Source organism: Canis lupus, chromosome 1, assembly GCF_048164855.1.
Source record: "Canis lupus baileyi chromosome 1, mCanLup2.hap1, whole genome shotgun sequence".
NCBI lineage: Eukaryota > Metazoa > Chordata > Mammalia > Carnivora > Canidae > Canis > Canis lupus.
This window is the reverse complement of record NC_132838.1, coordinates 73,628,047-73,655,562: the sequence shown is the minus strand read 5'-3', so window position 1 is coordinate 73,655,562 and position 27,516 is coordinate 73,628,047. Positions and strand designations below refer to the sequence as shown.

At 42.1% G+C, this 27,516-nt stretch overlaps 2 long non-coding RNA genes and 1 pseudogene across 2 annotated transcripts in view; 2 read left to right on the top strand and 1 right to left on the bottom strand.

Annotated features, from left to right (window-relative positions):
• The window catches only part of LOC140638326 (uncharacterized), a 67,284-nt gene extending 63,052 nt beyond the window's left edge, over window positions 1–4,232 (bottom strand). Inside the window, exon 1 of the long non-coding RNA XR_012035421.1 lies at window positions 3,796–4,232. This is a non-coding gene — a long non-coding RNA (uncharacterized lncRNA). The remainder of the gene's footprint in view (window positions 1–3,795) is intronic.
• Window positions 4,215–26,472, top strand: LOC140638323 (uncharacterized). The gene is made up of 4 exons (XR_012035420.1): window positions 4,215–4,587; window positions 21,609–21,718; window positions 25,312–25,419; window positions 26,310–26,472. It is a non-coding gene; the product is annotated as an uncharacterized lncRNA (long non-coding RNA).
• LOC140608627 (complement component 1 Q subcomponent-binding protein, mitochondrial-like) lies at window positions 19,046–20,623 on the top strand (annotated as a pseudogene).
• Window positions 26,473–27,516: the final 1,044 nt, after the last annotated feature.

The window sequence follows — 27,516 nt, the reverse complement described above, 5'->3', positions numbered from 1 at the left end:
TTTCTTGCAGGTTGGACATACACACACACACACGCATACACACACATCACTTTACTCTCTATTCACCCTAGGTATTAAAAATGGGCCTATCTCAAATTATATTTCAACAGTTGACACAAGCATTACATACAAACCAAGATCTTTTAAGGGCCTGAGAGTAAGCTACTTTGAGTACCATTATTACTGATAATGTGTGGGTTGTGCTGGTACTTTGGCATAGCTGCATACAATTCTTGTTTTTCTGCTGCAATCATTGCCTATACAGTTACATGACACCAACAATAAGTTTGTAAGTAATTATGACAAAGCTTTCTTTTGTTGTATTTCAATAGAGCAAAATCCTGGGGCTAATTCCACCATTATGTACATATGATATCACTTCCTGAAAATATGAACATGAGGGTTTTTTGTTGTTGCTTTTGTAGTACAACAAAGTGAGAGATGCTATGGGAGAAATGGCCTCCAGAAACATGGGTGATTTATGTCTCAGGAATGTGTGTGAAGAGCTAGGGGATAGGTTTCCTCAGACAGTTGCTAACCCCAGCAGGCTCCAGCCAGCCTCCTTTTAGCAACTAGATCCCAAAACCTTCTACCTGTGTGCATCTTAAGTTTCCTGATGTTTCACCAACTCTGGGTACAGATGAAGTCACATTAACAAAAATAGCCCATATTTCACCCAACCAGCCCTCTCCTTTGCGCTCTAAATTTATTCTCCATAAAAAATTCCCCGAAATATTCCTGACATAATCCAGGGTGGCTCAGATGAGCTTACTAACAAGTCTAGTCAGATGTTTCTTGACATCCCCCAGGCGCTGCTGTCACTTGCAGAATAGAGCATGATTCCTACCAAATCCACTGCCCCTCATAATGCAGTCAGCTTCCTCGTGAGGAGAGTGAGCACACGGACAGACTCCATTCCACTTCTGACCACTTTCTCTGTGTTTCATAATCCAATCGCTCCCACTTTGGAAGATGTTTTCAAAGCCAGACAACTCCCTTTCTCTCTGAGTGTGTTTACTCCTTAGGGAAACACAAAGCAATGTCATAAACAGATTTTTTATTAAAATCACCTTTATTAGTTTTTACTAATGTGAGCCTTTTCTTAGGATCCAAGGGATACAGAAGTCCCAGGGACTGGGCCTGGGGCAGAAATAAGCAATGGCATTGGACAAGAAGAGCCCTAGGCCTTAACTGAGGCTCTGCCATCATAAAGACAGACTTCCAACTGGCATATCACATCAATTCACCTGGCAGCCCTAACGAATAAAATTCTCAGCTTGGCTCAAGCTGAGTCCCTGCTACACACTATTTAGGAAGACATATAGCTTCCTTCTTAAGATAATCTACAGATATAAAACAAACTCCAAACTGCAAACTTAGGCAGTTAACATCAAAAGTGCATTGATCAAAACCACAATGAGATACCATCTTGCATCCATTAGAATGGCTAATATAAAAGAAAAAAGGAAGAAAAAAGGAAATAACAAGTGTTAGGGAAGATGTGTAGACAATGGAACACTTATGCACTGTTGGTGGGATCACAACATGGTGCAGCCTCTATGGAAAACAGGATGGCAGCTATAGTGGTTCCTCAAAAAGTAGGAATTCCATTTTTTCAGTTCTAGAATTTTCATGTTTAAAATATTTTCCATTTTACAAAAAAAATATTAAATGTAGTAATTGATATTAAATACTTGTCAAATGAATTTATTGTTATATTAGACACTTGATGATAAGTTAGATCAGATACATATATAATGAAGCACAAAGAATAGGAAATCTAGGGAAGAGGGTAAGACAAGAGGCATGGTAGAAAATTTTAATCCATGCGTTATTAAAGTCCCAGGAAGGAAAGGAAGATGGAATAAAAGTATTATTTGAAATGATTTTTAGAACCTGAATAAAGATATCAAATTGTGGGTTCAAGGTGCACAATGAATGACAAGCCAAAAATATAGAAAGAAAATCATAAAAATCTACAAAAATTTCTCAACTTGTTAGTCCATTGGGAAATGGAAATTAAAATCATAATAAGATACGACTCACCAAGGAGCCTAGTAATTTTTAAGCTGACAGTATAATTGTTGGCAAACTTGAGGTGCACGGCCACAGTCATATCCAACCTTTGGGACTGTAAATTGGAAAAAAATCACTTTGGAAAAGAACTTGATAATGTCTACTAATGCTGACCATTAAGAACACCTGTGGCATGGTGGTTCCTCCCATAGGTAATTGCCCAAGAGAAATTCAGATTATTCACAGTAGCATTATTCACCCATCAACATAGATACATTGTGATAATTGGCAATTGATGAAAACTGTTGAGGGAAGGGAAAATCTAGACACTAAAGGATACATACTATATTTAGTTTGGAATTGAGAACACTGGTTAGTTAGTTGGAGAGAGTGGAGGGGAGGGTTATTTGGTAGGGCTGCTAGTAATGCTCTGCTTCTCTATCAGAGCACTGATTGTGTAGGTGTGTTCACTTTGCAAAAACTTATCAAGCTAGGCAATTAAGCTTTGGGTACTTTATCATGTGTATATTATGCTTCAATAACAAAATTATTTTTAAAAGTCTTTTTTGAATAAATAAATAAATCTTTTTAAAAAAATAAAAGTCTTTTTTGATTGACAACGGTGTAACACATGAACACATGCATACACAACACCACAAAGGCAAAGCAGAGAGCTAAAGCAGATTTTCATGGCCAAAGTGAAAGCCCGTTCTCAACAGACAAATCCACTCCCAATAGAGGCACAATGTTTGTGACTCTGGAAGCTTCTGGGAACTAACAATGACTAAGTGCCTCCTCTGCCCCAAGCACTACATTGCAGGCTTTTACATATTTTGGTAGAGAATCATAGGTTCTAAAAGTTAGAAGAATTTACTAATGACTAGGTCAGTAATCTAATGACGCACAAATACTTTATACATTTTTTATTTAATGTTTTTAATCTAAGTAATACATGTTTATGGCTTAAAGGCTCAAATATAACTGCCATCCCTCCGAAAGAAAGGAATCCAGCAATCCTTGCCTCATGCTTTCTGTCCTCAATTTCAGCTTTCCAGAGGCAACCACTATCCACATATTCTTAATGTTTCTTGTGGTATTTAGATCCATATTTCAAAATAACCAGCGAATATACTGCTAATTTCTTGATTCCAACCACCTTTAAATATTAATTGTTTTCATATTATGATCATTGAAGATTTAGCTCTCCCTACCTTCCCACATAAATATCCTACCCTTTCACCCAACAGAGTTGTTACTTTTTTTTAATAAATGAGCTTCCATTGCTTACATTATTATGGTAACATGAATATTATTCATACTGAGCCATGTAATATACTGAAAGTACATTCTCTTCTTGAACAAAATTTTGCTTTTTCTGGAGTTAATTTAAAATTTTTTAAACTTTTTCTTTTTTTTTTCTATGAACCCATCCCCAGTTTCTTACACAGATATTCTACACATCGGGTACTTTATCACTTGTATCACACATCTGACAGCTTCTTGTGCAAAATTTCAATCAAGTCTCCCATGCCCCCAAACCCTCAATGGGCCTTTTCTAGACATTCCTGTTGCTCCAGTTCCTGAGGCTTCTCAGAGATTCCTGGAGGATAGAAGGGACAGTCCCACAAGAACTCTTGATGTAGAAGGCACACAGCGCAGCCACCCAAGATTTCAAGGGACCTCAGATATGCTTTTTGGGGTGGATCCTTGAAGGGAGATTGGGTGGTCTCTGATGCCTCCTCAACCTGCATTTCCATGATTTTTGCTGAGCTCACTCACCCTTTTGTCTGCCTTTCCCACTTCCTGAAGCACGGGGAGTCTTCTCTTAGGGGGTGTGTGTGTCGAGTGATGTGAATGCAGTCACCCCCCAAGTTATTTCTTTGCCCTGAGACGCTGGGAGTCAGTTGTCTTTTCCCAGTTCATTTTCCTACGACAATCCTTTCCTGGGATGATCACAGCTAACCAGGGCAGCCGATGCTCCACGCTGAGAAGGGGCAGGAATAACGAAAAATTCAGAGTGGGGAGGAATTACACATTTCCTTACACCAAGCCATGCTGACTTCTTTCCCTTCTGCTTGCTCCATTCCAGCTTGACGTTGATCTTTATCATTATTTCTCTTCATTGTTTGTCATTCTCCAGAAGTTCACGTTCAAAGGCGGATTATGAATTCTTTCTCATCTTACACACGTGACTAGATTGGAAAAGAATGGGACTCGTGGGTATCCTTGCAAACGTCATAACAGGATCCAAGCAACATCTCACCATCCATGAACGGCCCCATCTCTGCCATCCAGCCTCCAGCCTCCAGCCTCCAGCCTCTGATTTGGCATTTCCCCTCATTCTGTATTTCTCTTTCTTTCCGCTTTTTATTTCCCAGTCAGCTTGAAAGTTTGTAAAAACCGAAAGAGGGAGGGGCAAGATGCCGGAAGAGTAGGGTCCCCAAGTCACCTGTCCCCACCAAATTACCTAGATAACCTTCAAATCATCCTGAAAATCTACGAATTCAGCCTGAGATTTAAAGAGAGAACGGCTGGAATGCTACAGTGAGAAGAGTTCACGCTTCTATCAAGGTAGGAAGATGGGGAAAAAGAAAGAAAGAAACAAAAGGCCTCCAAGGGGGAGGGGCCCTGCGAGGAGCCGGGCTGAGGCCGGGGCAAGTGTCCCCAGGACAGGAGAGCCCCGTCCTGGAGAAGCAGGAGCTGCACCAACCTTCCCGGGCAGAAAGGGGCTCGCAGGGAGTGGGAGCAGGACCCAGGAGGGCGGGGATGCCCTCGGGCTCCCTGGGACACTAACAGGCACCTGCGCCCCGGGAGAGTGCCCCGAGCTCCCTGAGGGCTGCAGCGCGCACGGCGGGACCCGGAGCAGCTCAGGGGGGTTCGGGCGGCGGCTCCGCGGAGGGGGCTGTGCTGCCGGGAGCGCGAATCCAACAGCGCAAACCCGGGCACAGGGCGCCGGGACACAGCCCAGGATCCGGCCTCCCCCGGGACAGGCAGAGACCGGGAGGGCCCAGGACAGCAAGGACGATCCTGCCCCAGCTGAGCAGATCAGCGGCCCTGCCCCGAGCATCCACGCCCTGCAGACAGAGAGCTCCCTAGTTACTGCGGGAGCTGAGTCCAGGGCTCCAGAGCTGGCCGCTGTCACTGGGGTTGTTCCTCCTGGGGCCTCATGGGGTAAACAACCCCCACTAAGCCCTGCACCAGGCAGGGGCAGAGCAGCTCCCCCAAGTGCTCACACCTGAAAATCAGCACAGCAGGCCCCTCCCCCAGAACCAGCAAGACGGACAAGTTCCAGGGGAAGTCAAGGGACTTAAAGTATACAGAATCCGAAGATACTCCCCCGTGGTTTTTTTGTTTTGTTTTGTTTTTTCTGTTTTTTGTTTTTTGTTTTGTTTTTTTGGGTTTTTTTTTTCTTTTTTCTTTTTGATGTCTGTTTGCTTCCCCCACCCTTTTCTTTTTGCTTTCTTTCTTTCTCTTTTTCTTCTCTTTTTTTTTACTTTTTTCTTCCTTTTTTCTTTTTTTTTTTTTTCTCTTTTCTTTCCTTCTTTCTCTCCTCTCTTTTTCTCCTTTTCCCAATACAACTTGTTTTTGGCCACTCTGCACTGAGCAAAACGACTAGAAGGAAAACCTCACCTCAAAAGAAAGAATCAGAAACAGTCCTCTCTCCCACAGAGTTTACAAAATCTGGATTACAATTCAATGTCAGAAGCACTATTATACAGCTACTGGTGGCTCTAGAAAAAAGCATAAAGGACTCAAGAGACTTCATGACTGCAGAATTTAGAGCTAATCAGGCAGAAATTAAAAATCAATTGAATGAGATGCAATCCAAACTAGAAGTCCTAACGACGAGGGTTAACGAGGTGGAAGAACGAGTGAGTGACATAGAAGACAAGCTGATGGAAAAGAGGGAAACTGAGGAAAAAAGAGACAATTAAAAGACCATGAGGACAGATTAAGGGAAATAAACGACAGCCTGAGGAAGAAAAACCTACGTTAAATTGGGGTTCCTGAGGGCACCGAAAGGGACAGAGGTCCAGAATATGTATTTGAACAAATCATAGCTGAAAACTTTCCTAATCTGGGATGGGAAACAGGCATTCAGATCCAGGAAATAGAGAGATTCTCCCCCTAAAATCAATAAAAACCGTTCAACACCTCGACATTTAATAGTGAAGCTTGCAAATTCCAAAGATAAAGAGAAGATCCTTAAAGCAGCAAGAGACAAGAAATCCCTGACTTTTATGGGGAGGAGTATTAGGGTAACAGCAGACCTCTCCACAGAGACCTGGCAGGCCAGAAAGGGCTGGCAGGATATATTCAGGGTCCTAAATGAGAAGAACATGCAACCAAGAATACTTTATCCAGCAAGGCTCTCATTCAAAATGGAAGGAGAGATAAAGAGCTTCCAAGACAGGCAGGAGCTGAAAGAATATGTGACCTCCAAACCAGCTCTGCAAGAAATTTTAAGGGGGACTCTTAAAATTCCCCTTTAAAAAGAAGTCCAGTGGAACAGTCCACAAAAACAAGGACAAAAAGATATCATGATGACACTAAACTCATATCTTTCAATAGTAACTCTGAACATGGACGGGCTTAATGACCCCATCAAAAGGTGCAGGGTTTCAGACTGGATAAAAAAGTAGGACCCATCTATTTGCTGTCTACAAGAGACTCATTTTAGACAGAAGGACACCTACAGCCTGAAAATAAAAGGTTGGAGAACCATTTACCATTCGAATGGTCCTCAAAAGAAAGCAGGGGTAGCCATCCTTATATCAGATAAACTAAAATTTACCCCGAAGACTGTAGTGAGAGATGAAGAGGGACACTGTATCATACTTAAAGGATCTATCCAACAAGAGGACTTAACAATCCTCAATATATATGCCCCGAATGTGGGAGCTGCCAAATATATAAATCAATTATTAACCAAAGTGAAGAAATACTTAGATAATAATACACTTATACTTGGTGACTTCAATCTAGCTCTTTCTATACTCGATAGGTCTTCTAAGCACAACATCTCCAAAGAAACGAGAGCTTTAAATGATACACTGGACCAGATGGATTTCACAGATATCTACAGAACTTTACATCCAAACTCAACTGAATACACATTCTTCTCAAGTGCACATGGAACTTTCTCCAGAATAGACCACATACTGGGTCACAAATCGGATCTGAACTGATACCAAAAGATTGGGATCGTCCCCTGCATATTCTGAGACCATAATGCCTTGAAATTAGAACTAAATCACAACAAGAAGTTTGGAAGGACCTCAAACATGTGGAGGTTAAGGACCATCCTGCTAAAAGATAAAAGGGTCAACCAGGAAATTAAGGAAGAATTAAAAAGATTCATGGAAACTAATGAGAATGAAGATACAACCGTTCAAAATCTTTGGGATGCAGCAAAAGCAGTCCTAAGGGGGAAATACATCACAATACAAGCATCCATTCAAAAACTGGAAAGAACTCAAATACAAAAGCTAACCTTACACCTGAAGGAGCTAGAGAAAAAACAGCAAATAGATCCTACACCCAGCAGAAGAAGAGAGTTAATAAAGATTCGAGCACAACTCAACGAAATCGAGACCAGAAGAACTGTGGAACAGATCAACAAAACCAGGAGTTGATTCTTTGAGAGAATTAATAAGATAGGTAAACCATTAGCCAGCCTTATTAAAAAGAAGAGAGAGAAGACTCAAATTAATAAAATCATGAATGAGAAAGGAGAGATCGCTACCAACACCAAGGATATACAAACGATTTTAAAAACATATTATGAACAGCTATACGCCAATAAATTAGGCAATCTGGAAGAAATGGACGCATTTCTGGAAAGCCACAAACTACCAAAACTGGAACAGGAAGAAATAGAAAACCTGAACAGGCCAATAACCAGGGAGGAAATTGAAGCAGTCATCAAAAACCTCCCAAGACACAAAAGTCCAGGGCCAGATGGCTTCCCTGGGGAATTCTATCAAACGTTTAAAGAAGAAACCATACCTATCCTACTAAAGCTGTTTGGAAAGATAGAAAGAGATGGAGTACTTCCAAATTCATTCTATGAGGCCAGCATCACCTTAATTCCAAAACCAGACAAAGACCCCACCAAAAAGGAGAATTATAGACCAATATCCCTGATGAACATGGATGCAAAAATTCTCAACAAGATACTAGCCAATAGGATCCAACAATACATTAAGAAAATTATTCACGGAGGGAGGAGCAAGATGGCGGAAGAGTAGGGTCCCCAAATCACCTGTCTCCACCAAACTACCTAGAAAACCTTCAAATTATCCTGAAAATCTATGAATTCGGCCTGAGATTTAAAGAGAGACCAGCTGGAATGCTACAATGAGAAGAGTTCGCGCATCTATCAAGGTAGGAAGACGGGGAAAAAGAAATAAAGAAACAAAGGCCTCCAAGGGGGAGGGGCCCCGCGAGGAGCCGGGCTGAGGCCGGGGCGAGTGTCCCCAGGACAGGAGAGCCCCGTCCCGGAGACGCAGGAGCTGCACCGACCTTCCCGGGCGGAAAGGGGCTCGCAGGGAGGTGGAGCAGGACCCAGGAGGGCGGGGATGCCCTCGGGCTCCCCGGGACAGTAACAGCAACTGCGCGCCCAGGAGAGTGCGCCGAGCTCCCTAAGGGCTGCAGCGCGCACGGCGGGACCCGGAGCAGCTCGGAGGGGCTCGGGGGCGGCTCCGCGGAGGGGGCTGCGGGGCGGGAGCGCGAATCCAACAGCGCAGGCTCCGGAGCACAGGGCGCCGGGACACAGCCCAGGATCCCGCCTCCCCCGGGACAGGCAGAGGCCGGGAGGGCCCAGGACAGCGAGGACGCTCCTGCCCCGAGCTGAGCAGATCAGCGGCCCCGCCCCGGAGCCTCCAGGCCCTGCAGACGGAGTTCCTGCCGGAGCTGAATCCAGGTTTCCAGAGCTGCCCCGCCACTGGGGCTGTTCCTCCTGCGGCCTCACGGGGTAAACAACCCCCACTGAGCCCTGCACCAGGCAGGGGCACAGCAGCTCCCCCAACTGCGAACACCTGAGAATCAGCACAACAGGCCCCTCCCCCAGAACACCAGCTAGACGGACAACTTCCAGGAGAAGCCAAGGGACTTAAAGAACACAGAATCAGAAGATACTCCCCGGTGGTTCTTTTTTTGTTTGTTTTTTTTTTGTTTTGGTTTTGTTTTGCTTTTTGATTTGTTTCCTTCCCCCACCCCCTTTTTTTCTCCTTTCTTTTTCTTTCTCTTTTTCTTTTTTTTTTTCGTTTTTTATTTCTTTTTCTTCCCTTTTTTTTTCTCTTTCTCTTTTCTTTCCTTCTTTCTCTCCTCTCTTTTTCTCTTTTTCCCAATACAACTTGCTTTTGGCCACTCTGCACTGAGCAAAATGACTAGAAGGAAAACCTCACCTCAAAAGAAAGAATCAGAAACAGTCCTCTCTCCCACAGAGTTACAAAATCTGGATTACAATTCAATGTCAGAAAGCCAATTCAGAAGCACTATTATACAGCTACTGGTGGCTCTAGAAAAAAGTATAAAGGACTCAAGAGACTTCATGACTGCAGAATTTAGAGCTAATCAGGCAGAAATTAAAAATCAATTGAATGAGATGCAATCCAAACTAGAAGTCCTAACGACGAGGGTTAACGAGGTGGAAGAACGAGTGAGTGACCTAGAAGACAAGTTGATAGCAAAGAGGGAAACTGAGGAAAAAAGAGACAAACAATTAAAAGACCATGAAGATAGATTAAGGGAAATAAACGACAGCCTGAGAAAGAAAAACCTACGTTTAATTGGGGTTCCCGAGGGCGCCGAAAGGGACAGAGGGCCAGAATATGTATTTGAACAAATTCTAGCTGAAAACTTTCCTAATCTGGGAAGGGAAACAGGCATTCAGATCCAGGAAATAGAGAGATCCCCCCCTAAAATCAATAAAAACCGTTCAACACCTCGACATTTAATTGTGAAGCTTGCAAATTCCAAAGATAAAGAGAAGATCCTTAAAGCAGCAAGAGACAAGAAATCCCTGACTTTTATGGGGAGGAGTATTAGGGTAACAGCAGACCTCTCCACAGAGACCTGGCAGGCCAGAAAGGGCTGGCAGGATATATTCAGGGTCCTAAATGAGAAGAACATGCAACCAAGAATACTTTATCCAGCAAGGCTCTCATTCAAAATGGAAGGAGAGATAAAGAGCTTCCAAGACAGGCAGGAGCTGAAAGAATATGTGACCTCCAAACCAGCTCTGCAAGAAATTTTAAGGGGGACTCTTAAAATTCCCCTTTAAAAAGAAGTCCAGTGGAACAGTCCACAAAAACAAGGACAAAAAGATATCATGATGACACTAAACTCATATCTTTCAATAGTAACTCTGAACATGGACGGGCTTAATGACCCCATCAAAAGGTGCAGGGTTTCAGACTGGATAAAAAAGTAGGACCCATCTATTTGCTGTCTACAAGAGACTCATTTTAGACAGAAGGACACCTACAGCCTGAAAATAAAAGGTTGGAGAACCATTTACCATTCGAATGGTCCTCAAAAGAAAGCAGGGGTAGCCATCCTTATATCAGATAAACTAAAATTTACCCCGAAGACTGTAGTGAGAGATGAAGAGGGACACTGTATCATACTTAAAGGATCTATCCAACAAGAGGACTTAACAATCCTCAATATATATGCCCCGAATGTGGGAGCTGCCAAATATATAAATCAATTATTAACCAAAGTGAAGAAATACTTAGATAATAATACACTTATACTTGGTGACTTCAATCTAGCTCTTTCTATACTCGATAGGTCTTCTAAGCACAACATCTCCAAAGAAACGAGAGCTTTAAATGATACACTGGACCAGATGGATTTCACAGATATCTACAGAACTTTACATCCAAACTCAACTGAATACACATTCTTCTCAAGTGCACATGGAACTTTCTCCAGAATAGACCACATACTGGGTCACAAATCGGATCTGAACTGATACCAAAAGATTGGGATCGTCCCCTGCATATTCTGAGACCATAATGCCTTGAAATTAGAACTAAATCACAACAAGAAGTTTGGAAGGACCTCAAACATGTGGAGGTTAAGGACCATCCTGCTAAAAGATAAAAGGGTCAACCAGGAAATTAAGGAAGAATTAAAAAGATTCATGGAAACTAATGAGAATGAAGATACAACCGTTCAAAATCTTTGGGATGCAGCAAAAGCAGTCCTAAGGGGGAAATACATCACAATACAAGCATCCATTCAAAAACTGGAAAGAACTCAAATACAAAAGCTAACCTTACACCTGAAGGAGCTAGAGAAAAAACAGCAAATAGATCCTACACCCAGCAGAAGAAGAGAGTTAATAAAGATTCGAGCACAACTCAACGAAATCGAGACCAGAAGAACTGTGGAACAGATCAACAAAACCAGGAGTTGATTCTTTGAGAGAATTAATAAGATAGGTAAACCATTAGCCAGCCTTATTAAAAAGAAGAGAGAGAAGACTCAAATTAATAAAATCATGAATGAGAAAGGAGAGATCGCTACCAACACCAAGGATATACAAACGATTTTAAAAACATATTATGAACAGCTATACGCCAATAAATTAGGCAATCTGGAAGAAATGGACGCATTTCTGGAAAGCCACAAACTACCAAAACTGGAACAGGAAGAAATAGAAAACCTGAACAGGCCAATAACCAGGGAGGAAATTGAAGCAGTCATCAAAAACCTCCCAAGACACAAAAGTCCAGGGCCAGATGGCTTCCCTGGGGAATTCTATCAAACGTTTAAAGAAGAAACCATACCTATCCTACTAAAGCTGTTTGGAAAGATAGAAAGAGATGGAGTACTTCCAAATTCATTCTATGAGGCCAGCATCACCTTAATTCCAAAACCAGACAAAGACCCCACCAAAAAGGAGAATTATAGACCAATATCCCTGATGAACATGGATGCAAAAATTCTCAACAAGATACTAGCCAATAGGATCCAACAATACATTAAGAAAATTATTCACGGAGGGAGGAGCAAGATGGCGGAAGAGTAGGGTCCCCAAATCACCTGTCTCCACCAAACTACCTAGAAAACCTTCAAATTATCCTGAAAATCTATGAATTCGGCCTGAGATTTAAAGAGAGACCAGCTGGAATGCTACAATGAGAAGAGTTCGCGCATCTATCAAGGTAGGAAGACGGGGAAAAAGAAATAAAGAAACAAAGGCCTCCAAGGGGGAGGGGCCCCGCGAGGAGCCGGGCTGAGGCCGGGGCGAGTGTCCCCAGGACAGGAGAGCCCCGTCCCGGAGACGCAGGAGCTGCACCGACCTTCCCGGGCGGAAAGGGGCTCGCAGGGAGGTGGAGCAGGACCCAGGAGGGCGGGGATGCCCTCGGGCTCCCCGGGACAGTAACAGCAACTGCGCGCCCAGGAGAGTGCGCCGAGCTCCCTAAGGGCTGCAGCGCGCACGGCGGGACCCGGAGCAGCTCGGAGGGGCTCGGGGGCGGCTCCGCGGAGGGGGCTGCGGGGCGGGAGCGCGAATCCAACAGCGCAGGCTCCGGAGCACAGGGCGCCGGGACACAGCCCAGGATCCCGCCTCCCCCGGGACAGGCAGAGGCCGGGAGGGCCCAGGACAGCGAGGACGCTCCTGCCCCGAGCTGAGCAGATCAGCGGCCCCGCCCCGGAGCCTCCAGGCCCTGCAGACGGAGTTCCTGCCGGAGCTGAATCCAGGTTTCCAGAGCTGCCCCGCCACTGGGGCTGTTCCTCCTGCGGCCTCACGGGGTAAACAACCCCCACTGAGCCCTGCACCAGGCAGGGGCACAGCAGCTCCCCCAACTGCGAACACCTGAGAATCAGCACAACAGGCCCCTCCCCCAGAACACCAGCTAGACGGACAACTTCCAGGAGAAGCCAAGGGACTTAAAGAACACAGAATCAGAAGATACTCCCCGGTGGTTCTTTTTTTGTTTGTTTTTTTTTTGTTTTGGTTTTGTTTTGCTTTTTGATTTGTTTCCTTCCCCCACCCCCTTTTTTTCTCCTTTCTTTTTCTTTCTCTTTTTCTTTTTTTTTTTCGTTTTTTATTTCTTTTTCTTCCCTTTTTTTTTCTCTTTCTCTTTTCTTTCCTTCTTTCTCTCCTCTCTTTTTCTCTTTTTCCCAATACAACTTGCTTTTGGCCACTCTGCACTGAGCAAAATGACTAGAAGGAAAACCTCACCTCAAAAGAAAGAATCAGAAACAGTCCTCTCTCCCACAGAGTTACAAAATCTGGATTACAATTCAATGTCAGAAAGCCAATTCAGAAGCACTATTATACAGCTACTGGTGGCTCTAGAAAAAAGTATAAAGGACTCAAGAGACTTCATGACTGCAGAATTTAGAGCTAATCAGGCAGAAATTAAAAATCAATTGAATGAGATGCAATCCAAACTAGAAGTCCTAACGACGAGGGTTAACGAGGTGGAAGAACGAGTGAGTGACCTAGAAGACAAGTTGATAGCAAAGAGGGAAACTGAGGAAAAAAGAGACAAACAATTAAAAGACCATGAAGATAGATTAAGGGAAATAAACGACAGCCTGAGAAAGAAAAACCTACGTTTAATTGGGGTTCCCGAGGGCGCCGAAAGGGACAGAGGGCCAGAATATGTATTTGAACAAATTCTAGCTGAAAACTTTCCTAATCTGGGAAGGGAAACAGGCATTCAGATCCAGGAAATAGAGAGATCCCCCCCTAAAATCAATAAAAACCGTTCAACACCTCGACATTTAATTGTGAAGCTTGCAAATTCCAAAGATAAAGAGAAGATCCTTAAAGCAGCAAGAGACAAGAAATCCCTGACTTTTATGGGGAGGAGTATTAGGGTAACAGCAGACCTCTCCACAGAGACCTGGCAGGCCAGAAAGGGCTGGCAGGATATATTCAGGGTCCTAAATGAGAAGAACATGCAACCAAGAATACTTTATCCAGCAAGGCTCTCATTCAAAATGGAAGGAGAGATAAAGAGCTTCCAAGACAGGCAGCAACTAAAAGAATATGTGACCTCCAAACCAGCTCTGCAAGAAATTTTAAGGGGGCCTCTTAAAATTCCCCTTTAAGAAGAAGTTCAGTGGAACAGTCCACAAAAACAAAGACTGAATAGATATCATGATGACACTGAACTCATATCTCTCAATAGTAACTCTGAATGTGAACGGGCTTAATGACCCCATCAAAAGGCGCAGGGTTTCAGACTGGATAAAAAAGCAGGACCCATCTATTTGCTGTCTACAAGAGACTCATTTTAGACAGAAGGACACCTACAGCCTGAAAATAAAAGGTTGGAGAACCATTTACCATTCGAATGGTCCTCAAAAGAAAGCAGGGGTAGCCATCCTTCTATCAGATAAACTAAAATTTACCCCAAAGACTGTAGTGAGAGATGAAGAGGGACACTGTATCATACTTAAAGGATCTATTCAACAAGAGGACTTAACAATCCTCAATATATATGCCCCGAATGTGGGAGCTGCCAAATATATAAATCAATTATTAACCAAAGTGAAGAAATACTTAGATAATAATACACTTATACTTGGTGACTTCAATCTAGCTCTTTCTATACTCGATAGGTCTTCTAAGCAAAACATCTCCAAAGAAACGAGAGCTTTAAATGATACACTGGACCAGATGGATTTCACAGATATCTACAGAACTTTACATCCAAACTCAACTGAATACACATTCTTCTCAAGCGCACATGGAACTTTCTCCAGAATAGACCACATATTGGGTCACAAATCGGGTCTGAACCGATACCAAAAGATTGGGATTGTCCCCTGCATATTCTCGGACCATAATGCCTTGAAATTAGAACTAAATCACAACAAGAAGTTTGGAAGGACCTCAAACACATGGAGGTTAAGGACCATCCTGCTAAAAGATAAAAGGGTCAACCAGGAAATTAAGGAAGAATTAAAAAGATTTATGGAAACTAATGAGAATGAAGATACAACCGTTCAAAATCTTTGGGATGCAGCAAAAGCAGTCCTAAGGGGGAAATACATCGCAATACAAGCATCCATTCAAAAACTGGAAAGAACTCAAATATAGTGTACATATGTTTGGAGTTCAGAAATGAGAGAGAGAGAAAGAGAGAGAGAGAGACAGCAGAAGATAACATTTATGGTGACCTACAGACCAACTAATTATTGTTTTATGAAATGTTGTATGGAAGTGTTTTCTGAAATAATTGTTCTTATTGTCAGGATGAGTACACACTGTGAAAAAACAGACATATGTCAGTAGGCTTTCTAGAAGCCAACAAGCTCTTCTTGTTCTAAACATTTATAACAAATGTCAAGTCCTTAGAAAAACTGTTGGAAATGATCTTTTGTTTTCCTTAGGGTATCAAACTTGATATTTTGGTACAGCTTTCATTACTCTTATAATATTCCCAGTTTCTTTCTATAATCCATCATTTTTGTTTCATGAATCTGCTAAGAATAAGAAGTTTTGGCATGAAAATTTTTGGTTGTTTTTTTTTTTACCTCTTCTATGCTAAAAAGATTTTTTATTAAATTCATTTATGAATTTAATTTAATACGAATGAATTCATTCATTCATTACTTTAATTACTTGGGTTATGAAACGGGGAATTGAACTCACGACCTTGAGATGAAGACCTGAGCTGAGATCAAGAGTCAGATACTTAACCAACTGAGTCTATTCACTCTTAAATAACGTGTTATTTATAATCTTAGGCTTTTTTTTTTAAGTGCTTATAGCAAGAGTTCCATTATATTCCCTGTAAAGCAACAGTAAATTTCATTCTTGGTATAAATTGTACTTTGAATATGTATACTTTAATCTCTTCATAGTTGAGCAATTTATTTTTTTATAATCAAATATTTAGTTTAAAAATCTGAAAAACATCAAAGTAAAATATCCACCAGATCTAAAAGTAATTTTCATATTTGGTAAGTCTTGGTAAAACACTTAAAATAAAACTGAAGTGCTCTTGAATAAAAAAAAAAAAAAAAAAAAAAAAAAAAGAAAATTATTCACCATGACCAAGTAGGATTTATCCCTGGGACACAAGGCTGGTTCAATACTAGTAAAACAATCAATGTGATTCATCATATCAGCAAGAGAAAAACCAAGAACCATATGATCCTCTCATTAGATGCAGAGAAAGCATTTGACAAAATACAGCATCCATTCCTGATCAAAACTCTTCAGAGTGTAGGGATAGAGGGAACTTTCCTCGACATCTTAAAAGCCATCTATGAAAAGCCCACAGCAAATATCATTCTCAATGGGGAAGCACTGGGAGCCTTTCCCCTAACATCAGGAATGAGACAGGGATGTCCACTCTCACCACTGCTATTCAACATAGTACTGGAAGTCCTAGCCTCAGCAATCAGACAACAAAAAGACATTAAAGGCAGTTAATTGGCAAAAAAGAAGTCAAACTCTCCCTCTTCGCCGATGACATGATACTCTACATAGAAAACCCAAAAGCCTCCACCCCAAGATTGCTAGATCTCATACAGCAATTTGGCAGTGTGGCAGGATACAAAATCAATGCCCAGAAGTCAGTGGCATTTCTATACACTAACAATGAGACTGAAGAAAGAGAAATTAAGGAGTCAATCCCATTTACAATTGCACCCAAAAGCATAAGATACCTAGGAATAAACCAAAGAGGTAAAGGATCTATACCCTAAAAACTATAGAACAAAGAGGTAAAGGATCTATACCCTAAAAACTATAGAACACTTCTGAAAGAAATTGTGGAAGACACAAAGAGATGGAAAAATATTCCATGCTCATGGATTGGCAGAATTAATATTGTGAAAATGTCAATGTTACCCAGGGCAATTTACACGTTTCATGCAATCCCTATCAAAATACCATGGACTTTCTTCAGAGAGTTAGAACAAATTATTTTAAGATTTGTGTGGAATCAGAAAAGACCCCAAATAGCCAGGGGAATTTTAAATAAGAAAACCATATCTGGGGGCATCACAATGCCAGATTTCAGGTTGTACTACAAAGCTGTGGTCATCAAGACAGTGTGGTACTGGCACAAAAACAGACACATAGATCAGTGGAACAGAATAGAGAACCCAGAAGTGGACCCTGAACTTTATGGTCAACTAATATTCGATAAAGGAGGAAAGACTATCTATTGGAAGAAAGACAGTCTCTTCAATAAATGGTGCTGGGAAAATTGGACATCCACATGCAGAAGAGTGAAACTAGACCACTCTCTTACACCAGACACAAAGATAGACCCAAAATGGATGAATGATCTAAATGTGAGACAAGATTCCATCAAAATCCCAGAGGCGAACACAGGCAACACCCTTTTTGAGCTCGGCCACAGTAACTTCTTACAAGATCCATCCACGAAGGCAAAAGAAACAAAAGCAAAAATGAACTATTGGGACTTCATCAAGATAAGAAGCTTTTGCACAGCAAAGGATACAGTCAACAAAACTCAAAGACAACCTACAGAATGGGAGAAGATATTAGCAAATGACGTATCAGATAAAGGGCTAGTTTCCAAGATCTATAAAGAACTTATTAAACTCAACAGCAAAGTAACAAACAATCCAATCATGAAATGGGCAAAAGACATGAACAGAAATCTCACAGAGGAAGACATAGACATGGCCAACAAGCACATGAGAAAATGCTCTGCATCACTTGCCATCAGGGAAATACAAATCAAAACCACAATGAGATACCACCTCACACCAGTGAGAATGGGGAAAATTAACAAGACAGGAAACCACAAATGTTGAAGAGGATGCGGAGAAAAGGGAACCCTCTTACACTGTTGGTGGGAATGTGAACTGGTGCAGCCACTCTGGAAAACTGTGTGGAGGTTCCTCAAAGAGTTAAAAATAGACCTGCCCTACGACCCAGCAATTGCACTGCTGGGGATTTACCCCAAAGATACAGATGCAATGAAACGCCGGGACACCTGCACCCCGATGTTTCTAGCAGCAATGGCCACAGTAGCCAGACTGTGGAAGGAGCCTCGGTGTCCATCGAAAGATGAATGGATAAAGAAGATGTGGTCTATGTATACAATGGAATATTCCTCAGCCATTAGAGATGACAAATACCCACCATTTGCTTCAACGTGGATGGAACTGGAGGGTATTATGCTGAGTGAAGTAAGTCAGTCGGAGAAGGACAAACAGTGTATGTTCTCATTCATGTGGGGAATAAAAATAATAGTGAAAGGGAATAGAAGGGAAGGGAGAAGAAATGGGTAGGAAATATCAGAAAAAGAGACAGAACATAAAGACTCCTAACTCTGGGAAATGAACTGGGGGTGGTGGAAGGGGAGGAGGGCGGGGGGTGGAGGTGAATGGGTGACGGGCACTGAGGGGGGCACTTAACGGGATGAGCACTGGGTGTTATTCTGTATGTTGGCAAATTGAACACCAATAAAAAAATATTATTAGGGATCCCTGGGTGGCGCAGTGGTTTGGCGCCTGCCTTTGGCCCAGGGCACGATCCTGGAGACCCGGGATCGAATCCCACGTCGGGCTCCCTGCATGGAGCCTGCTTCTCCCTCTGCCTATGTCTCTGCCTCTCTCTCTCTCTCTCTCTCTCTGTGTGTGTGTGATTATCATAAATAAATAAAAAATTTAAAAAAATATATTATTAAAAAAAGAAAGTTTGTAAAAACCAATTGTTCTTTGCTATATTTTTCACTTCGTAACCTTCAGATGAAACCTCCAGGTGTTTCTTATCACTATCAGGTAGTGTTTTTTTATCATAAGTCAAATGGCCTTAATTTTTTTATTAGTTTCAGGGGTAGAATTTAGTGATTCATCAATTGCTTATAACACCCACTGCTCATTCCATCTCATGCCCTCCACCCAATTATCCCTTCCCCCCACCCACCACCCCTCCAGACTGTCTTAATTTTTTGAAACTCTAATTTCTGTTTTAATCAGCTTTTAAGGCAAGAGTCAAACATTTTCTTGAATCAACACCATTTCTCCCTCCAGCCCGTACCCTTCCCCTATTATTAGCCAGAATATGCTTTATCCCTTAGGTACTGCAAGGAAATCAAGAGGTTGAGCAGCCCAAACAGTTCTTATCATTAATCCGGTCCCAGATATTTTTTTTAAATGTGATGATTATACAATTTTATTAGTAATTTGCTTTTACTTAAATGAGTGTGATGTGTTTTAATGCCTTTTTGTTAATATTTTAGATGCTTGGGGCAGTCCCGGTAGTGCAACGGTTTAGCACCGCCTGCAGCCCAGGGCCTGATTCTGGAGACCAGGGATCGAGTCCCACGTCGGGCTCCCTGAATGGAGCCTGCTTCTCCCACTGCCTGTGTCTCTGCCTCTCATTCTCTCTCTGTGTCTCTCATGAATAAATAAATAAAATATTTTAAAAAATACTTTAGATGCTCTTGCACAATATGACATAAGTAAAGAATCATATAATAAACTTCATGTACTCATTCAAAAATTAACTCAGGGATAATCTCATTTTGTCTATGCCCCCACTTACTCCCTGACCCCAGGATTATATTGTTGTTGTTTTTTTTAAGATTTTTTAAACTTATTTACTCATGAGAGACACAGAGAGAGAGGCAGAGACCAGGCAGAAGGAGAAGCAGGCTCCCTGTGGGGAGCCTGATGTGGGACTCGATCCCAGAACCTCGGGATCATGACCTGAGCCAAAGACAGACCAGACGCTCAACCACTGAGCCACCCAGATGCCCCACCCAGGATTATTTTGAAGGAAATCCCAGATACTATATAATTTCAACTCTATATTGTTGCTCTGAGATTTCTTTCTTCTTTTTCCTTTTTTTTTTTTTTTCCTCTGAGATTTCAAGACTAGGGCACCAAGGCACCCACAGGAGTCCACCACTAGTAGAGCACTGGCCTGGCGGCTCTGGGACTCCCAGGTGCTGGGGCCTGCGCTTGCGGCTGTGATGTGCTGCACACTTAAGGGGACAAATTTGTTGAATTCCTAAATGATGGGCTTAAGGAGAAAAGGAAGATACAGAAGCACAAGTCCCTTCCCTAAGATGTCTGGAGGCTGCGAGCTGGAAGTGAATGGGACAGAAGCCAAATTAGTGCAGAAAACTGTTGGAGAAAAGATCACTGTCACTTGGAACGTTAACAAGACTATCTCACCAACATATGATAGGAATGAGGAGCCCTCCCAAGGACACATGGTTGAAGAACAGGAGCCTGAATTGACGGCCACTCCCAGGTTTGTGGCTGAAGTTATAAAGAATGGTGGCAAGAAGGCCCTTCTGCTGGACTGTCACAATCCAGAAGATGAGGTTGGGCAAGAAGAGGACAAGAATGACATCTTGTCCATCAGGAAAGTGAGCTTTCAGTCCCCTGGAGAGTCTGAATGGAAGGACATGAATTACACACTCAACATCCATTCCCTGGCCCGGGCCTTATATGACCACCTAATGGATTTTCTGGCAGGCTGAGGGGTGGTGAATAACACTTCTGCGGATGAGTTGGTGGAGCTCAGCACAGCCTTGGAGACCTCAACAGTTTTGTAAAGAGTTGGGAGAGCAGATAAAACGCTAAACACTTTCATTTTATGGCAAAATAAAACTACATATTATATTAATAATGTTATGACATATAATAAGATACGTATTCTCATATATTAACATATAATGATATAATTAATAAGTACAGTATATATTAATATATACTACTATATATGTATGTATTTAATAACAGTATTTTATATAATATGTAATAATTATATTTATAATCCCATTATCACAAGATATATAATTTTTTACTATTATCAAATATATTTCATTTATTCACATTTCCCTAATTATTTCATAAATGCTTTTTGTTTTACAGCTTTTTGTTTGAATCAGGACCATAATGAAGGCATCCATTGCAGCAGGTTGAAAATGGCTCTTAGGAATGCCTGGGTGGCTCAGCTATTGAGCATCTGCCTTTGGCTCAGGGCGTGATCCCAGAGTCCTGGGATCAAGTCCCAAATTGAGCTTCCTGCAGGGAGCCTGCTTCTCCCTCCGCCTGTGTCTCTGCTTCTCTCTCTCTCTCTCTTTCCCTCTGTGTGTGTGTGTGTGTGTGTGTGTGTGTATTGTCTCCCATGAATAAATAAGTAAAATCTTAAAAAAAAAAATGGCCCTAAGTTCTCTTTTACCTTACCTCTCTATTTCTTTTATTCCCCTTTGCAATTTTTTATCACCCTTTGCAATTTATCTTTTGACACAACCACATCATTTAGCCTATACATTTTCCCAGTCTGGAGTTAGCTGCCTGTATCCCTGTCCTGTCCTTTAATGTATTTATCTATCCCTGTGTTTCCAATAAACTGGTAGCTAAATCCAGAGGCTTGCATGATTTAGATTTGCATCCTGACAAGGACCATGGGATGACACCACTTCATGGCAATGTTTCCATTATCACTTTCATTTCCAAGAGTCAGAGTTTGAAATGAGTGCATATTTTGGAAAGGATGAATGTATTTTTTCTCTCCTTTCCCACTTAACACATTCTTGATTCTTAGGGACTTGGGTTTTCTCCATAATTGTAGGACTAAACTAAAATTTTGGATATATTTTTCCTCCCAGAGGACATTAACAAGATTAAATTTATGAGTTTATTTCCACGAAGTCAGAATTTCTAAATCCAAGACCCTCCAATCAAGTAGACACTGTCCCAACAATGGGCAGGACACCCAGTAAGTACACAGAGATTGTAACTCTACGGAATACATTCTTAAGGAAGAAGCATTTAGCTGTGTTTTTCTGAAAATGAATGATTCATTTATCCTTCCATTTCCCTCAAAAACGTATGTACTTTAGTCTGTGTGGATGTAGTTGGACTAAAATAAGTGTGAAGGTTCGGTGCAATTCGATTCCCCACTGTTTGTGTATAAGACCCAAAGTATTCCCCAAGAGGCCCGGCAGAGAGGAATAAACCCCGGCCACCAGCCTCAAGGAGCTTCCAGTCTTGGACATAAGCAAACAGCCAACTAGCTACAGTGCAAAATGTGCCAAAATAAAGATCACACAAGAAGGATGAATAAAGTCCATTGGGGGGCGCTTAGGATGGAAGGGAACAAAGTCTTCTTGGAGAAGGGAGGATTTGGGCAGAGTCTTCCAGGAGAGATAGGATTTTGACAGAAGGAAATAGCAGGGACTAGGGAGGAGGCAGAGGGAGGACAAACGGAGGTAGGAAGCAATTGCTGTGTTCAGGCTGACCTCCAGAGAGTGTCTCTCAGGGTTCTGAATTTGGCTGCTATTAGACTCACCTGGCAGCTTTTTAAAGCTCTGAGGCCTGAGGCCCTCCTGAGACCAATGGACATTGAGTCTCTGGGAGGGGGGTCTAGGAGTCTCCTGTGATTTGATAGCTCCCTCAGGCGACCTTAAGGGGCAAGTTGGGAGCACCACAGGTGAAACAGGATAAGTAGCAAGGTCCTGTGGTGGAGGGTTAGGGCCCCTGGTGGGGAGCACCTGCGGAGCACCTACGGAGCTGAGCCAGCTGCCTCAGGGGGCACCATTACATAGCTGGGAGGATGTCAGAGTGGTCAGAAACTCACAGGGATCATCAGACTCAAGCATTTTCTTGTTAGTGTATATGTTTATTACACAAGTGACAAGAAAGGAGTCTTGAGGCCAATGATCTACAATAAAAATAAATACAGATTAAAACCCAGAAAGGAAAAAATAAATAAATAAAATAAATAAATAAAACCCAGAAAGGTCCCTATTGCCATTCCCCTCTTCCAGCTTACCCCTACTGCTCCGCAAAGGTTACTCTGGAAAACCATTCAGTTCTTCTCTTTTCCTGACCTCTCTTTACATATTTACATTCTTGTGTGTAACAATTTTAGTTCACCCACTAGAGTGAGAGAAATAGCACATTTATTTCTAGCCCTAAACAAATGTAATCTGCTCTAAACTCCATCTCACTGTGCTGGTGGGAAATTCCATTCCAGTAGATTCTGGGGGTTTTCTCTTATAACCTCACACCATCAGGACTAATTTTAGAAGTCTCACACCTTCCAGAGCCTTCTAGGAAGGTTCTGTATTTTCCTTTCACAATGATCTATTCTGACAGGCTCATTGCCTGTCTGTATCTCTCTTGAAGACAGGCAACATCCTGAAGTCTCTGGGGCAAGCGTCCCCAGAGTCCTTGGCTACTGCTCTCAATACCACCAGCCAGGATACATCCTTCACTCAACCCCAAAGCATCCCAGTTCAGTTCCCACCTGCATGCTGCAGAGAAGTGGATGCTAGATGATGTCTCCTCAGACAACTCTAAGAAGCCCATTCTTTCATGTAGACTGGCTGGCTAAATGCCACCTCTTTCTGCAGGTTTAAGCATTTTCTGCTTCTTAAACTCAAAATACTTTGCTCCAACCACACCATTTTTGGTCAATCCAGCAAAATTACCCTCATTGAATCTAAGCTTTCACATAAGAGGCTGGAGGATGTTCTCTTTTGAGTTGGCATTCTAAGCCTCTCATGGTTCCTTCATAGTACAGATGCTGAGTTGGCAGCCAACAGTTCTGACATGGGATCAACTGTGGCATGGTGTACTGGCCCCCCAGAAGAAGCTATGGAAGTAGGCAGGAGGCTGGGTAAAGGTGTGGTCAGGAGACAGAAAGAGGGCCAGTGAGCACCGAGATGAGGTACAGCCAGTCCCTGAGTTCAGCTGGCTATGACCAAGTCAGTAAAGATAGTGGACAAGTTCATGGTCTTCATCAGGGTCCCCAACAAAGCAGGTGGACAGGAACACTGGAGTAGAAGGCATTACACAGACATGATATACAGGTTTGGAGCTTCCTCCCCATTAATCTCACACCACAGGTACCCACTAATGTTCTTTTTATATCCAATGTCAGGTTACAGAGAAACAAGGAAAATAGGTAGAATTCTGGGACACAGGCCTCTTTACCTAGGGCCATTGAACAAAACTATTGGCAGACTGTTTAAATGATCACATCATTGCAGACTACAGTTACTAGATTGGGATACATTTCTTAGAATGTGGATTTTCTGAAATCAGGATGCGGATTTTTTTTTTCCTGGTGCACAGTGAGTAAGAGTTAGAGGGAGACCAGATTACATTTTAGAATAAAGAAACATTTCCTCTGGGTATCTGAACAACAACGTGAGTACATTTGTGACCTGCTTCCCAGCATTTCACTAAGGAATAATATCTTTTATATATATTTTAATCATAGTTCCTCTGTTACCAATTTTCTATTTATACAGTTGTCCATTTGTTTCTTGGGCATTGATCTTTTTCTTCTTTATTTGGAGGACCACTTTATTGCATTGAATCTGGCACTTATTTTACATACAGAGGGATGAGACTCAAGGGAGTGTGGTAACTTTTACAGGGTCAGAGCACTGGATAGAAAATTATAGCTTTGGAGCACCATCCACCTTGGCCCTAAAAGCACGTATCACTGCTCAACTTGTCTATTTTGAATATAAAATCAGAAAATATAGGCAAAGTACTTGATACCTAAATAGAGCTATAAAAATATGAGAGATTGTGGTCATTTATTTGTATGATATTGCATTTATTCAGCAAATATTTATTGAAGTCCTAACACATTTGGGCCACTGGGATAGAGAATAAAGATACAGGGATCCCTGGATGGCTCAGTGGTTTCGCGCCTGCCTTCAGCTCAGGGTGTGATCCTGGAGTCCCGGGATCGAGTCCCACATCCGGCTTCCTGCATGGAGCCTGCTTCTCCCTCTACCTGTGTCTCTGCCTCTCTCTCTCTCTGTGTGTGTGTCTCTCATGAATAAATAAATAAAATCTTTAAAAAAAGAGAGAGAGGGAGAGAGAGAATAAAGATACAAAGTTAGGGGAAAAAAGATACAGTCCCTGGGAAGCTTAGAAGACTGGTAGAAGAGCAACATTATTCAGACCACTACACCAATCCATATATAATCACAAACCGTAGAAGTTGTTAAAAGGCAGGGCATGTGATACACGAATAATGATGGTTCTGACCATCAAGGAAGGTTTCTCTGAGAAGTGGTATTTGAGTTGAGGTCAGAAGAATGAATAGGTTTTACTTACGTGGGGAGAGATGAGGAAAGGCAATCTTGGCACTGCTTATGCAAAGGCCCTGTTCAGGAGGGCACATTACTCAAGAATTAGAATAAGATTGGGCATGGTGGGAACAGAGACAATAGGCAGGTGATGAAGGGATGCAGGGCAGCCTGAAACCAAGCTGGAGCAGGGTAGCTAGGGGCTAGGTCATGCAGGGCTTTGGGTATATACAACAGCACTTGTCCTTGCGTGCAGTGTGCCTGGATGCTGTGAAGCCCTCCTGGACAGAGACTGTCTCTTTTCTCCCTGATGCCCCAATCTCTCTCAGCCTCCATGGGAGAAACACTGCTGAGAAGGCCTTTTGTAAGTGGACCCCCCTACTCCTCCTTTCTAGAACCTGAAAAGCCTGTTGCATGCTACTCATTTGTTAGACCCATCACAGCTGAAAATACACTTTTTTCTTGGGAGGACCCCAAGCCTACAAGCCTTCAAGCTTTTGGCTTGAAACAAAATACACTTCTTGGGGCACCTGAGTGGCTCAGTGGTTGAGCGTCTGCCTTTGGCTCAGGTCATGACCCCGGGGTCCTGGGATTGAGTTCCACATTGGGCTCCCCACAGGGAGCCTGCTTCTCCCTCTGCCTGTGTCTCTGCCTCTCTCTCTCTGTGGTTTTCATGACTAAGTAAATAAAATTGTTAAAAAAAAAAAAAAAAAAACACTCCCTGAGTCCTGCTTGCTTCCTCTTTTCTTTTCTCATCTTGACTCTTACTGAGAAAGAAAAACTTGTGGCTTTGTTGTTGCTATCGTTGTTTTACAACTTACTTTCAGAAAGAGAACTGAAAATCTTCCTCATTAAAGACTGGATGTTGGCCTAATGTGAAATACCTAAAAAAAATAAATAAAGTTTCAGTTAAAGAAATGTCCCATTTGCCTCTGTAGTCAATCTGGGCTGGTATATTTTGCAGAAAGAAAGGATGGCCTTCACTTGTGCCCCAGAAATCTCGCACCCCCACACAGGTGTGTGTGTGTGACAGAGAGACAGACTGATTAGTTGATTGATTTCAAAATCAGTCACATTCATTAGGTTATATTAATCATGTGATAGGATTTTGTCACATACCAATATGTACTTTCAGGTACATGGGAGGATAGCTTTTCTCTACCTCTTTGAAGTTACATAAGGCAATATGACTTACTTTGGCCAAGGAAGTATGCATGGGAACAACAGGCAATAATACTATGGTTGACTCTCTAGGCTATTACCTCTCTTCTGCTACAGTTCTGGATGCACATGTTGATGTGGAAGTGTTATATGATCGAAGAGACCTGGATTGTTCAGCCAACTCACAGAGGACAGCGGTCCGGAAGATTGTCTGTACTCCTTGGGTGTTTTACATAAGGGAGAAATAAACTCTGTGTTAACCCACTGAAATTTGTCCATTACTGCAACATCGCCCTGCCTAGCCTGACTAATACATGTGCTTGATTGCGGATCTCAAAACATTGTGCAGGTATAAATTCTGTGTATGTGTGTGGTATGTGTATGTGTATGTGTTTGAGAAATAGAGTTGGTTAGCTAGCTAGATGATAGAATTGACTATGGTGAGGGTTTGATTATAGAATAAGAGGCAAATTTCTTAATGCTTGAGTTTTGCCAGTCAGAACTTTTAGCTGTAGGTTGCACAAATGAATGTTTAAGTATATTTAAACAAATATGTGGTTTGCATAAGTGTTTATTTATACACAGTATAAAACGTACTCTCTCATCTTTGTGCTTTGGTATATAAATGTATTATGGTCACTCAGAGTTGCTTCTATAATCCACAAATTGCATATATTGTATATATTAAACTTGAACTAAGTAGTCAATTAAAAGCTCAAAGCAATACTGTATCTTTCAGATACATTCCAAATTAACTACTGAATCACAGGTAATGCGTGTTGCACATTCATACCAATAGCATAAGCAAAGGCCAGAGCTAGACTTAGTTTTTCTTATTTCCTGAAGTTTCTTGATTACAGTCTGATCCTTCATGTTGTTCCAACATAGAGTGATTTTAAAGGAGAATTTAATTTAATATAAGTCTGAATAGCCTTCGGAATGTTAGAAACCAGCATTACTGCAGCAACTCTAATGAAAAACACAAGTTCTGTGTACCAATTTGTGGTCAGAGCCAGCATTCCAACCCTGCTCTCTCGTGGCTGCTAGTACTCTACCGTGCTCCTTTTCCCAGCCCTTTGCTATTCTAGTTAAAGATGTCAGAGACTGTGGCCCATATGGCATGCTAAACAGTCCACAGCTTACAGCAGGCTCCTATAGCTCAAGCGCAAAGACTTTGAACTCATAAAACACACCACTATCACCACCACCATCGCCGCCGCTGCTCCCACCACCACCACCACCGCCAAATGGAAATCTCAGAGGATTTCTACTAATGTTTCTGCAGGTAGAAATACACTTA